This window comes from Emydura macquarii, unplaced genomic scaffold (assembly GCF_026122565.2).
Source record: "Emydura macquarii macquarii isolate MOO-44397 ecotype Brisbane River unplaced genomic scaffold, CSIRO-AGI_Emac_v2 contig_450, whole genome shotgun sequence".
NCBI classification, from domain to species: Eukaryota; Metazoa; Chordata; order Testudines; family Chelidae; genus Emydura; species Emydura macquarii.
In genome coordinates, this window is record NW_027130587.1 from 10,529,088 (window position 1) to 10,541,445 (window position 12,358).

The 12,358-nt window shown below is 42.2% G+C and overlaps 1 long non-coding RNA gene and 3 other non-coding genes across 4 annotated transcripts; all 4 read right to left on the reverse strand.

Moving 5' to 3' along the window:
* Positions 1-3,840: 3,840 nt before the first annotated feature.
* LOC137146587 (uncharacterized) lies at positions 3,841-8,047 on the reverse strand. Its single transcript, XR_010917982.1, has 5 exons — positions 7,967-8,047; positions 7,335-7,476; positions 6,431-6,456; positions 5,309-5,535; positions 3,841-4,028 (listed from the first exon to the last, which is right to left on the reverse strand). It is a non-coding gene; the product is annotated as an uncharacterized lncRNA (long non-coding RNA).
* Positions 4,105-4,177, reverse strand: LOC137146674 (small nucleolar RNA SNORD65). Its single transcript, XR_010918009.1, has one exon. It is a non-coding gene; the product is annotated as a small nucleolar RNA SNORD65 (small nucleolar RNA).
* Positions 5,928-6,003, reverse strand: LOC137146678 (small nucleolar RNA SNORD49). The gene has a single exon (XR_010918013.1). It is a non-coding gene; the product is annotated as a small nucleolar RNA SNORD49 (small nucleolar RNA).
* LOC137146675 (small nucleolar RNA SNORD65) lies at positions 6,527-6,599 on the reverse strand. Its single transcript, XR_010918010.1, has one exon. It is a non-coding gene; the product is annotated as a small nucleolar RNA SNORD65 (small nucleolar RNA).
* Positions 8,048-12,358: the final 4,311 nt, after the last annotated feature.

Genomic DNA, 12,358 nt, shown 5'->3' on the forward strand with positions numbered 1-12,358 from the left:
GTAGCTCCAACGAACTAATGATTTTGCAACATTGGAGCCTTATATTTACTTTGTCAATTTGAGAAAATAGAAATAGGACAATGAAGAACAAAGATCTAAGTACAAAATTAATTTAAATGACCATTTAAAAACATAACTAAAATGTTTTGTTAAACATTTTTGATGTCCCTAAAACAGGTTAACATGAAAGGTGAGGGGACAATTAGCTTGTGATGCACAATGAGAAACTCATGATTCAGATAAAATTTTTAGTTAAACAGGCGTTAGATAAAAAAAAAGATTATTTTTATATTAACTTTTTCTCACACCAAACAAATACTGGTTCTGTTTAGGTAATTACATCCTACCTTCCAAATGGCCCCAGTAGTTTCTTTTGAATCTATATTTTCTTCATTTCCTGGTGTAAGTGGCTGTCATTCAAATCACTCCTCCAGATCCACCTCCTTTACTGCAAAACAAAACATGGAAGTGATCAGATGAAGGTTATAAAATTCTCTCAAACTCTTTCATCTTCATCTCTGTCCATGTTGATTTTCCAGATATGATCTGAGGTTGTAAGCGGTCTGAGGAAAGGCACTGTGTCTTCGTGTCTACGCCTTGTTTCCTCTCCCACTTGTCTATTTAGAATGCAAGCTGTTTAGGGTAGGGACTCTTACTTGGTGTTATACAGTCCCTAGTAGGAGACCCTGATCTTCATTAGGGCCTATAGACACTACCATCAAAAATAAGTTTTTAAAAAAATGTACCCCACACCAAAGTAGACTTATTGTGCCCTGCCCAAATCTTGCCATTTTACAGGCCAGCAGTATCCCCATGTCAGCGATAGGTGAAGTGAGTGCTGTATGTAGTGAAGTCCTTCCGTAGGCAGTGACCTCTATGCTGTTATTGTGGGTTTTTTACAGTAGTGCATAAGGACCAACCACAAATGGAGCCCGACTGTACTAGGTGCTGTATAGAGTAGTAGATGGCCCCATCCCAAAGAACTGACAATCTAAATAGACAAAACACAGGGGTAATGGTGGATGCCAGTCAGAATTGCAGAAAGTTCCCAATGTCCAAAGGCCTGTGCTTTGGTTGCTTCTGCCAATCTGCCCCTATTAGCTAGAATCTGTGGCTGGCTCCTCTGAAGTTCTCTTCCCCCTTCCCATGTGGACTTGGGGCACCATAGGGTTCCAGTGCCCTCTGAGTTTGGGAGAGGTGGCTCCGGCTTTCCCCCCCTTCTCCTGAGCGCAGCAGTCCCTGCTTTGACTGGTTCTGGCCCTACCAGCTGGAGTCTCTGGTATATGAATGTGCAAGCATCTCCTGAAGTTAGCTGAATATATCTACAGCAATTTTTGTTTGTATATTGCTAGTAACAAGGTCCAACTTCTTGCAAAAGTATCTTTACAAGTTTTACTGAGAAAAATCAGCACTATAGGAGGCAAATACTAGCAAAAGTAAACTAAATTCAAAATCTCTCACATAGTGACACCAACTGGGCAAACTGTTCAGAAATTTTTCAGAGTTGTTAAGTGGCTAGTTTCAAAGGCTCAGCAAACATGTTCAAAATCAAAGAGATTATAATGCAATAACCTTTGATATCCCACCTGTATACAATAAAACCAGACACTCGTGTGGTAGCATATTGATTAGCAGACATGAAATTTTTCTATTACTATTAGAATGCTTACTTTTTTTAGCCATAGCAAAGTTTATCACAGACTCAGATAATCTATTTACTTTGCCTACACAAGGGCTGTAGCTTGGTAGTAAACAAAAAGCCAAAACAAAGAAAATAACTAACAAAGTTGTGTTGATTCATCATGTTCACTTTAATCTAAATCTGTATGTGCTACCTCCACTCCCTTCACTTTTGGGCATTTTAGTCTGTGATCCAGGGTATGGATTAGTTCTTATATTTGCACAGAACTGAACTACTGTAATAAAAATGCTTACCAAGAATAAAGAACATGGGTAAGTTTGATGGAGTCTCCTCTAGTTTCTCCTCCGGCAGGGAGTGAATGTTACCTGTTTTCTACCTAGGTAGTTCCGTCCATCTCAGAGCTAGGGGAGGTGGCCTGAAGTAGATTGTCTTTCAGTTAATACCACAGACCACTATTTGCTGACAGAACGTGACACCATCACTTATCACCTCCTTACAGCAAGATCTGGCATTGTGGGGTTGTGTCTTGGTTTCTCCTTCAGGCTCTTGAGCAAGGGACTTCACTCATTTGGTAACACTCTTCTTTGGGCTCACCTATGAAGACCAACTTAAGTCTCCCAAACCCAAAGATAAAGTTCTCAAAGTCCAAATCTGACACTGTCCAACAGACTAGAAATAATAAACAGAGGATCTTCTGCCACCATCCTACGGACCTTCAACAACAGTCTCATGTCTTTGCTAAATAAACTTTTAAGTTCAGCCCCCTGCTTGGGCACCCCTGCCACACGCTCCATGGTCGTTCCTGGTCTCTGCAGGATGCTTCCTTGCTGTTTTAGCTGAATGCTGTCTACCATAAGGCCTTTTTCCAAGCAGCTTCCCACTATCTCCCCTTCTATATGACTAGCAGCCTGTTCCTACTACCCCTTCATTAATGACAGCCTGACTTCTTATAGGGAACACCTGTCCCTTCAGCTTCATCTGATTAAGGAACAGGGCAGCTGACCCCATGTGCCTCAGCAGATATTGACTTACTGTAGCAAAAATGATTAAATTTTACAGCTCAGGCCTCTGGGTAAGCCCTGTACGGTTGCAAGAGAGCAGTCTCCTCGCCACAAACTGTAGCTGTGACTTCTTTTCATGTATTTATTACTCCAAAGTATTCTAGTTAACGATCCTCAGTCAGGGCATTTCCTTACACCTTTAAAATTTAACCCATTATTTGAAATTGGTACGGTTGCAATATAAACATTATTGACTAGATGCTGCCCTGCAAATCTAATAGTTGGGAGATCATCAATTTTATCTACCATTCAAGACCAATAACACTGGTGATACGGAAACTCTTATTTCAATTGTTTGGTTCTCTTCCTGTGGAATTATTTGCTTGAAAACTCAGCTGTGGCTCAAGTTTTTACACCTTACTAAAAAACCCTGCAAAGCACCTGGTGGGTATTTGATGACTGATTATAGAGGATTGCTTGTTCAGTGACCTGCCCACTTCAAAGTTTTTTTTTTTGTTTGTTTTTTGTTTTTTTTAAAGATACAGCTCTACTACAACTAGGCAGATTTCCTCCTTTAAGTATCTAAAAGAATCCATGAATTATAAGTATGTAGGGAATCATCTGGTAGAGAGATTGTTCCAATTAAGAGCCCCTGCAGGAGGAAGCAGTTTGAGTTATATGCAGGGTTGGTCTTAGGATATTAAAAAGGGGGTAAGGCCCTATTTTTAATTGGACCGACTTCTGTTGGAGAGACAGATAAGCTTTTGCGCTTACAGATCTCTTCAGGACAGCTTGTCTCTTTTCCAACAGAAGTTTGTTCAAGGTATTACCTCAATCACCTTGTCTCTTTTAAAGTTCAACCATGCCACATGACAATGTGAATGCTCTGCTAACTATATTTAAGGAATGTTTCACTAATATTCCTTAAGCTTAAAGGCTCAGCAATCTTTGGAGGAAATAGTTCAGCCACAGGCAGTGTTTTAAAAAGGCAAGTGTTTAAACTAAGCAAAGTACCAAAAATCCCATATGTTCCAGATACAAAGTTTATTTGCATTAATTATAGTAGGTTTGTTTTGTGCAGTTATTTTTCCAACATAGCATAATAAATTATTGTGTCAGTTTCTGTATACAACACTGTATTTTAGGTGTATAGAGGGATTATATTATGCAAGTTATTTGAAATAAAGACCATGAGTAGTGATTTGAACATTTTAATAAATATTTGTGTATACAAAAGTATGCACCTTGTACTTAAAACTTTCTGTGTAACCAAGTGAGCAGAAACATTTGGTAGTGTTCACAAAAAAAGATGCCAGTCCTCAGGCTCATTTCGATGTTTTGTGATGCTCTTCTCTCTCTGACGAACAGGCTTGTAATACAAACACCTGCAACACAATAGGACAAGTAAGTTACAATGCAGTGTGAATTTCTACCCAACCCATTCATTAGTATACAAGATGTCTTCAGAAAACCTTTGCTCACCACTAGTCAATCTGCCGGTAATTCCAGCTATTTATGGTGAATTTCATCATTTGATATCTTGTACTAAGTGGCACACATTTATAAATTCCAGGATTGTCACTGAAACCTAGAAAGTCTGAAGCAATGAAAAAAGCTACAAGCATGGCTGAGGTTTTTTTTTTGTTTAGAACATCAACAGGTTTTTGTTTTGTTTTTTTTAAGAAAAGATGGCATCTCACTCTGAGTAAACTTTCAATATTCCCAGGATAGGCAGGGATTGCGGTTTGCTGAAGCTAGGAATGATTGATGGGATGGATCAACTGATGATTACCTGTTCTATTTATTCCCTCTGATGCACTTGTCAGAAGACAGGATACTAGGCTAGATGGACCATTGGTCCTGACCCAGTATGGCTGTTCTTATATTCTTAGTCTGATAATCAGTTATAACTCCTAGTATCTAAACTGAAATAAAAAAAAAAGTGTAGCTAATACAAAATTTCTCATTTAGAGTTTATGAACACAACATGTAGAGTATTTGTATTCAAACTCACCTAAAAGGAGCTCCTAATGCTGTACTTCCTTTGCCACAGGAACCTCATTTAAATTCCATGTTTTACAGCCCTTTTTTCTTTTTCTTTTTTTAAAGTTTTCAGAGCCAATATTAAAGTGATAAAGAAGGGAGCAGCTAGTGGTGTCTAGGCACATTAGTTCTGTGAACTAAGATTCATTACAGGGGAGAGTTTAGTTAAGAACAGAAAATTGAGTTTACTCAGAGGGGCAAGGAGGAGATTAGCTGTAAAACGATCAGAGTCCAAACACACAGGAGAGGAGATTAAGAGTTGCCTGGCCTTGCTTTATTATCTGATTTCTAAGGATGTAGATGTGTAAACAAAGTTTACAGACAAATGTGTGTTCAAGACATTATGCAGAATAAGGAATATTCAATCTTAACTGTACCATCACATTTTAGCAGGAAAAGAAAAAAAAAAAAAAAAGTACCTGTAGACAAGTAATCTGGAATGAAAATAGATGGTGGAAGACGCCATGTTTTCTGTCCACATTCCTGAATGGCTACACTACCAGTCCTCTGCTGCCACGACTGACACCTTGGCTACTTTAAGCTATAGGCAAGTGCAAGGGGACAGAGCTGGAGAAATCTGGTGGATGCCCAGGTATAATGGGGATGATTGGTCACAACTTACGTAATTCATGCAATATCCAGTTTCAGCTCTTGACTTTGATTCTATGTATTAAGAGGGTCTGAAAAAGAGAAGGCTCCACTTCTCCACAAAGTCTTCGTAAGCCATGACCCAGTTCTCCTCCTCCAGCCAGATTAGGTCTCGTTCAAGGCCTGCACAGCCCAAGGGAGCTGCTTCCTCCCTTCCTGCAGGCATCTCACGCCTCTGAAATATCGAAGTCTACAGACGGACTAGGCAGTGAAAATGGAAACAAGAGAATAAAAATGTACATTACATGATGCTCTGAATAGACTTAGGCAGGAGTGACAACAGCAAACATGGAAGAGCCAGTCTTCAGATAAACTACATTCCTGATGTCTTTTGGCTCCTAGCACCATTTTAGCATAACAGTCAAGTTCTAGCATACAAGCCTCCAGACCAGGGGTGTCAAACTCACTTCGTATGGTGGGCCAGATTGGAAATAAATGTACCCGCCGCCAAAAAATCTTGCAGTGTCCTACCCTTTGGCGGCAGCTGCCAGGGGTCAGACCAAAAAGGCTGGCAGGCCGTATCCGGATGCCCACAGGACAGATGTTTGACACCCCTGCTCCAGACAGCTTGAAGTCAATATACATATAGCTGTAGTCAGACAAGCTGAGAAGGTTATCGTCAGTTCTCGCATCTGACGGCACTTCCTATTCAGGGGTATCATCATGTCAACAGCTTTTTGCATTCATTTGTGTAGGTAAGCAATAATAAATTTTGCTCTGACTCCCCCCTCCCCACCGGGATTAAGGGTAAATTGCAAGGCATTAGCTGATCAAATTCATTATTTACTTAACCAAGACACACAGCTTTGGTAACCTACAGGTCCAATACACCAGTCTAAAGTGCTTCTAGATTTCAACCCTCCTGGAGCAGCTCCAAAAAACCCAAACAAATCTTTCAATCAGCTTTTCCTTTTGCATTAGTGCAGGTCCATATAGTGCAACATTAGTCAGGTAACTAACTAGAGAGTCCCCACCCCTCAACCAGAAGATGATGAATAGGACTACTGTATTTCAATATTAGAGTTTGCCAACATGCAAGTAAAATCCCAGAACTGGCTTGAGAACATGTACAAGTTATTGCAAAAATAAAGCTTACCTTACACTTCAGGACACCATTCTGCCCTAAAAAGAGGAAATATCAATTAATAAATGACAATGTTACAGTATCACATAATGGATATTTTGTAGGTTTATTCAGAAAAAACCTTCTCACCACCAACAGTCTGTCGGTAATTCCAGCTATTTTCGGTTTTGTTTCATCATTATGCACCTTTGATTTAACCCATTCTACAAGAATATTAAAATGCTGCTTTCAAAATGACTCCGTTATCTGCAAGAAACTTCCCAGTCATGAATCATGGGCTATAAGTCCAATAATTCCCTTATTACAGCTTGCTATAACACTATCTGTAACTTCGCTTTCTGAATTTAACTGCATTGGAGAAACCGGAACTAGAACTACTGCTATAGGACACTGCTTGAGAAGTTTTATATTCTACTCACTAGCCCATAAACCTACAAAAACGAAAATGTGTTGCACCCTTTCTTCTGATCCAAGATAGGGGACAGGAAGCCCTGCTTTTTCTATACTTAGCAGTGAGTTTTGCACCAAATTGTTCCCCAGATCATTAAAAACTAACTCACGTGGCTAAGTCCCATGATCCCTTCCACTCACTGCTCAGATTCTGCTCTTGGCACCTGTGATTTCTCCCCCGCCCCCAAGTCATCTCTGGGTCTTGCTGAAGGACAAAGGGATTGAGAACTCGGAGACATTCTTTATTAAACAGGAAGCTGCCAAAGGCACAGATCTTTTCCCTCTGCGATTCGTTTCCGAACCACACCTGAAAGAGGAGTTACCCGGCAGCAGCAGCACCACTTCTGCGCGGTGGCCGCGTGCTGAGGGAAAGGGGTCCCTGCCCCACCCCACAGAGCCAAGCACAGCCCGTGAACCCCCGGGCACCGGCCCAGCAAAGCGCCCCGGGTGAAAAGCGCTGCCTTACCTCTGCGGCGGTCAGCTGCACCCGGGGAGCCGAGCCCCACGCCGCGTGTCCGGCCCAGGAAGGGCTCGGCCGGGCCGCGCAACGGCCATTTCACCGCAGCGCCTCGGCGGGCCGCGCTCGCCGCCTACGCCAGTGACCCAGCCTGCAAGACAGACCCACACCGGCTCGGGCAGCTCCTCACAGCTCCCCCGCGGTGCCTGCAGCCCAGCCCAGCCGAGCCGAGCCGAGCCGCCTCCGCTCTCCCAGCGCAGCCCCGCCAGGGCGCGGTCCCCGCGAACTCAGCGCCAGTCCGCCCCCGCCGGGCCCGAGCCGAGCCGCTGCCTGTGGCTGGAGCGTCCCCCTCCCCGCCCGGCCAAGGGGAGCCCCCGCCCGAGCCCCCTGGTCCGGGCAAAGCCGCGGGCCCAGACCCGCCGCCTCAGGGCGCCCCGCGGGCCCGACAGCCCGAGCCCACCCGGCCCAGTGCCCGCCAGGGCCTAGCTAGGAGGAGACAGGCCCCGCGCTCCCCCCAGGGCAGGGCACGAGAGGGGCTCACTCCGCTTTCCCAGCTCAGGGCCGCCCAAGAGCCGCTACCTACCCCTCAAGCAGGCCAGGCCCCTCCCCCCACTCCAGCGCGCTGCGCGCCGACAACATACCTCAGAGCCGAGCCGACGCCAAGAAAGGGCGCGAATCTCCCAGAGGGCTGCTTTTAAGGAGTTGGGAGGACTGTACCATCCTGAGGGGCAGGAAGGGGAGGCTCAACAGAGCCCGCCTCGCGAGCCGTCGTCGCGCACGCTAGGGGAATGTACCATCTCTATTGCGGGGGGGGCGGGGGAAATCCGCCTGCCACTTAAAGGGACTGGCGCGACTCTAACTCGGCTGCAGTCTGCAATTGCCAAGTGGTCAGCTGCGGGGCTCAGGCAGCCTGGCGCAGCGGTCCATGGGTGACTCACATGGCTGACAGTGGGTTACAGCCCATCAAAGCTTATGCCTGCAGAAATTACATTTGTTAGTCTTTAAAGTGCTACCGAACTCTGTACACAGACTAACACAGCTACCCCCTGGAGCGCTCCTTGTTCTTGTTGACACAGGAGTTATCCACACACACTGACACAGGCCATATCAAAGGGAAGCTTGTAGCGATCTGGCCATCAGCAGCCTTGCGAGCTGTAGGTCCCAGTGTCATTGGCGATGTTATATGTATGTGCTAAAAACATCTTACCAGGCAGCATCTACCCCTCTGCCTTGATCTCTGGGGGTCAATTAAGCCAAATACCATAGGAGTTCATTTGCACCCACAGTAAACAAGAACCTGTTAACAGGAGGATGGAAAAGCAGCATGGCATCAGCAGGCTGGAGAATCGTACCTGAGTGTACACTTTAAAAGGATACATTCAAAAGGTTTACGGGACTATGAGAAGAAGGAAAAAGAAACATTTGGTTGTCTATGGCTAAGGGAGCATAAAGGACAACAGTTTTTGCCTCCATGAAAGTTGAAAATTGGACCAGGGAACGTGGGGGGCTAGTTGCTTTAGGGGAGAAACTCTCTTTAGACAAGGCTGCTTGTAGCCTGCTAAAGTTACGTTCAGTTTCTGAGAAGCATCTTTTATTTGTAACCAGCATCGTTTCCATTATTCTTACTTAGTAATTATGCGAATCTGAAAATCTTTGGTCTTAATAAATATTTTTATTATAAAATCATCTCAGTACTGTGATGTTACATAGCGTGTCCCTTCTCAGTTGAATCATGTAAGCAGGTGTGTACAGTCTGTTGGGAGGCAGCAAATTTGGCAATTTCTGTGAGCATCCAGTGACAGGCTGCTACTACAAGGAAATGATTTTCAAGGTGCCTTGGGGATTAGGATGGATTTAACCTACCAGGCAAAGTAAAGCACAAGCAAATCTTTCTCTTGCTGAGGCAGGGGGTGAAGTATCATTGTGATTTATAATCCTGAGTGCCCAAGGAAGTGTTGCAGTCATCTAAGGAGAAGGGGATCATAGTGGTTATTTATACTTTGTAGGGTATAGGCAGCCTATAAGATAAAAATCTCATCTCTCTCTTAGTCATGTTAAAAGTCTAGAAATCTGATCACATAGAATCATAGTTATATAGGACTGGAAGGGACCTCAAAAGTACATGAAGTCCAGCCCTCTGCCCCGAGGCAGGTCCAAATAAACCTAGACCATCTCTCACATGTATATGTCCAACATGTCCTTAAGAACCTCCAGCGATGTGGTTCCACAACTTCCTTGGTAACTTATTCCAGAGCTTAGCTACCCTTACAAGTAGAAAGATTTCCCTGATATCTATCCTAAATCTCTCTCGTAGATTAAGCCCTATCTTCTCGTCCTATCTTAGAACAATTGATCACCATCCTTTTTATAACATGGACCAGGGCACAAAGCTCCTGGAATTCATCTTTGACGAAAGGCGAATACTTCCATGGAACTCTTCAGACCTGTCCTCAGGCCTCACATCCACTGATATGTCAGACTCCTACAACTAAGTTAGCCAGCTTCAGCAGTTTTTGTGATGTATATAGCCCTGTATTGAGAACTGTATTGAGACCATCGAGCACCCACTAAATTGTAACAACTAAGTCACTACCTAAGGTGTACTCAAAGCAGCAGTCACCCATGACCTTATTTAGACTAAAATAAAAGCACATGAATATATTTAAACAAGAGCGGAGTTGATTTTTTTCAGTGAAACAACAGGGTTACGACAACACTGTGTGGAAAAACTGTAACTGAATTCTCCTGTTTCAATGAAATTTCTATATGATAAATTGACAAAAATGTTGATTTTGTTTCAAAAGGGTGGGAAAAATTCATTCACTTTTTGTTTCATTTTAAAAACTATTTGCCCCCCCTCGTTTTTTGTTTTGTTTTTACACTGCAGGAGAATTAAAATGAGAGAAAGTGGTTCCCCCTCTCTCCAATCCCTTGCTTTCTCTTACTATGTTCCCTACCATTGCGGGTGGGCGGGCAAGACATTTTCACAAAGCAAAAAAAATCATTTCAATTTTCAAAAAATGTAAATTAAATGATTTTTCTTCAAAATTATTCCCAAAACATTTGACCTTTTTCTGATCAGATCTACTTTTAACGAAGGGTTTGTCTACACCGGGAAATTGACTGAAATAACTATTACAGAATAAGTTACTCTGCAAAAACTGTTCTAGAATAGCTCTTCAAGGGAACACTATTCTGGAATAAATGTGAGTTTATTCTGGAATAATTATTCCCCTCTGGAAACACACTAATTATTCCAGCATAAAGTGACTTTTTATTCCAGAACAGAGTGTACACATGGGGAGGTAATCCAGTAAATTTCCTGCGTAAACAAGCCTTTAAGGTTACAGGCCCTTTGAGGCAGATTGCCTTTTTGTTATGTATTTGTACAATGCATAGCAAAATGAGATCTTTGTGTGACTGACGCTCCTACCTGCCAGCACAACATAAATAAGTATTTTAAACACACATTAGCTGGTTGAAGTGAACCTCAGGCTCCCCTTCTACCGTTCACCTCGACCATCTAACACAAATTAGTATTATTAAACATTTATATTGTGGGTAATGTCTTAAAAGCCACAACCAGGCATTATATAAACATAATAATGACAGTTCTGCCCTCTTAAATGGTTCACAAAAGGGAGTGCTAGTTTGCATTGAAACACCTTATGACCAGTTTGAGTTTGGATTACAGGACCATGAAGTAAAGATAATCTGGATTAAACAACCTTTAACTGGTTCTCATCCCAATTAACCCCATATAAAAAGTGGACAATGAATGGATAATTGATGCATCCACTTCTTCTATATTAAAATAATCACTTCCATTTTCCTTCTTAATTTATGTAATTACTTGGGTCCTGACTGGACCGCAATCAGCCCTTTCCATGAGTTGATTTAATATGACTACCTAACTGAATTTCAGTAAAATCAGACGATGTAATTTCAAGCAGTTTTTATTTGGAAGAAAGACGACCAAGCAAACAGACTCCAGCAGTATCTGCTTAAATAAAGGCTTAAATATGTTCACATTCTATTCCTTGCCTAAAGCTGAAAAAAAGGTGTTCTTTTGCTCACCTCTTCCCCTGGTCCGTTATAGGATGCACTTACCTGAAAGAAAATCTTGGTTTTAAAGTCCTAAAGCTGGGTTCTACTCATGCAGATAGCTTGGAAAAATTGGGGCCTAAAATGCCACATATGCCCATTTCTTTTGAAAAACAGAATGTAAGTCATCTGAACCACTCACTCAAACAGATTTTTTTTTCCTTTAACAAAAACCATCTAAAGGAAGTCTTAAGGTTTTTCTATAACAATTCACTTAGAATTGAGGAACGTTCATTTCCCTTCCTTAGCACAGTTCTTCTGGCAAAGGCAGAACATTCATTCCCAAATCTGAGAGACTTGAAACAGACTTCATTTATTCTAATGGAATAGACAGGTCAAATGTCTTACATTCAGTATCTGAACATTTATTATCAACATTAATCATTTTAAAAGGTGCCCATTTCTTTCTTTCCTTTTTTGTCGTGTTTTTGCTTCATTTTGTTGCAGAGACTAGAGGTTTTATTTATTTTCCTGCTTCCCTTTAACATTACTAATTTAATTTCTGTCTAGCACAGAAGACTCAATAATGACTTGAGAACTAGTGAAATGCCAACCACATAAGAATCAAGAGAGTGAAAAAAAGCTGAGCAAAATTAGAAGAAAAAGGATTTTTAGTACATCTGCTTAAAACTATTTCCTGTCTTTTGTTAACATCTGCTTAACTTCAATGAGTAGTCAACATTTTGGGGAAAGGATATCTTTGTTACAAAGACTCAATACCCACTTTTAATTAAGGTGAGAGAGAAAACAATACACACCCCATCTGAGACAACCGATAGGGTCTTCTAGCCAAACCAGAGCGGATGTACATGATACTGGCAAACACCTTTCATGCCCTCTTTCTGAAGTATAAAGAAGCAAAAATGGGCATAAGATCAATTCTAGAAGAATCCTTTGTATGGCCCCTTTAACAATACACTAACATTACA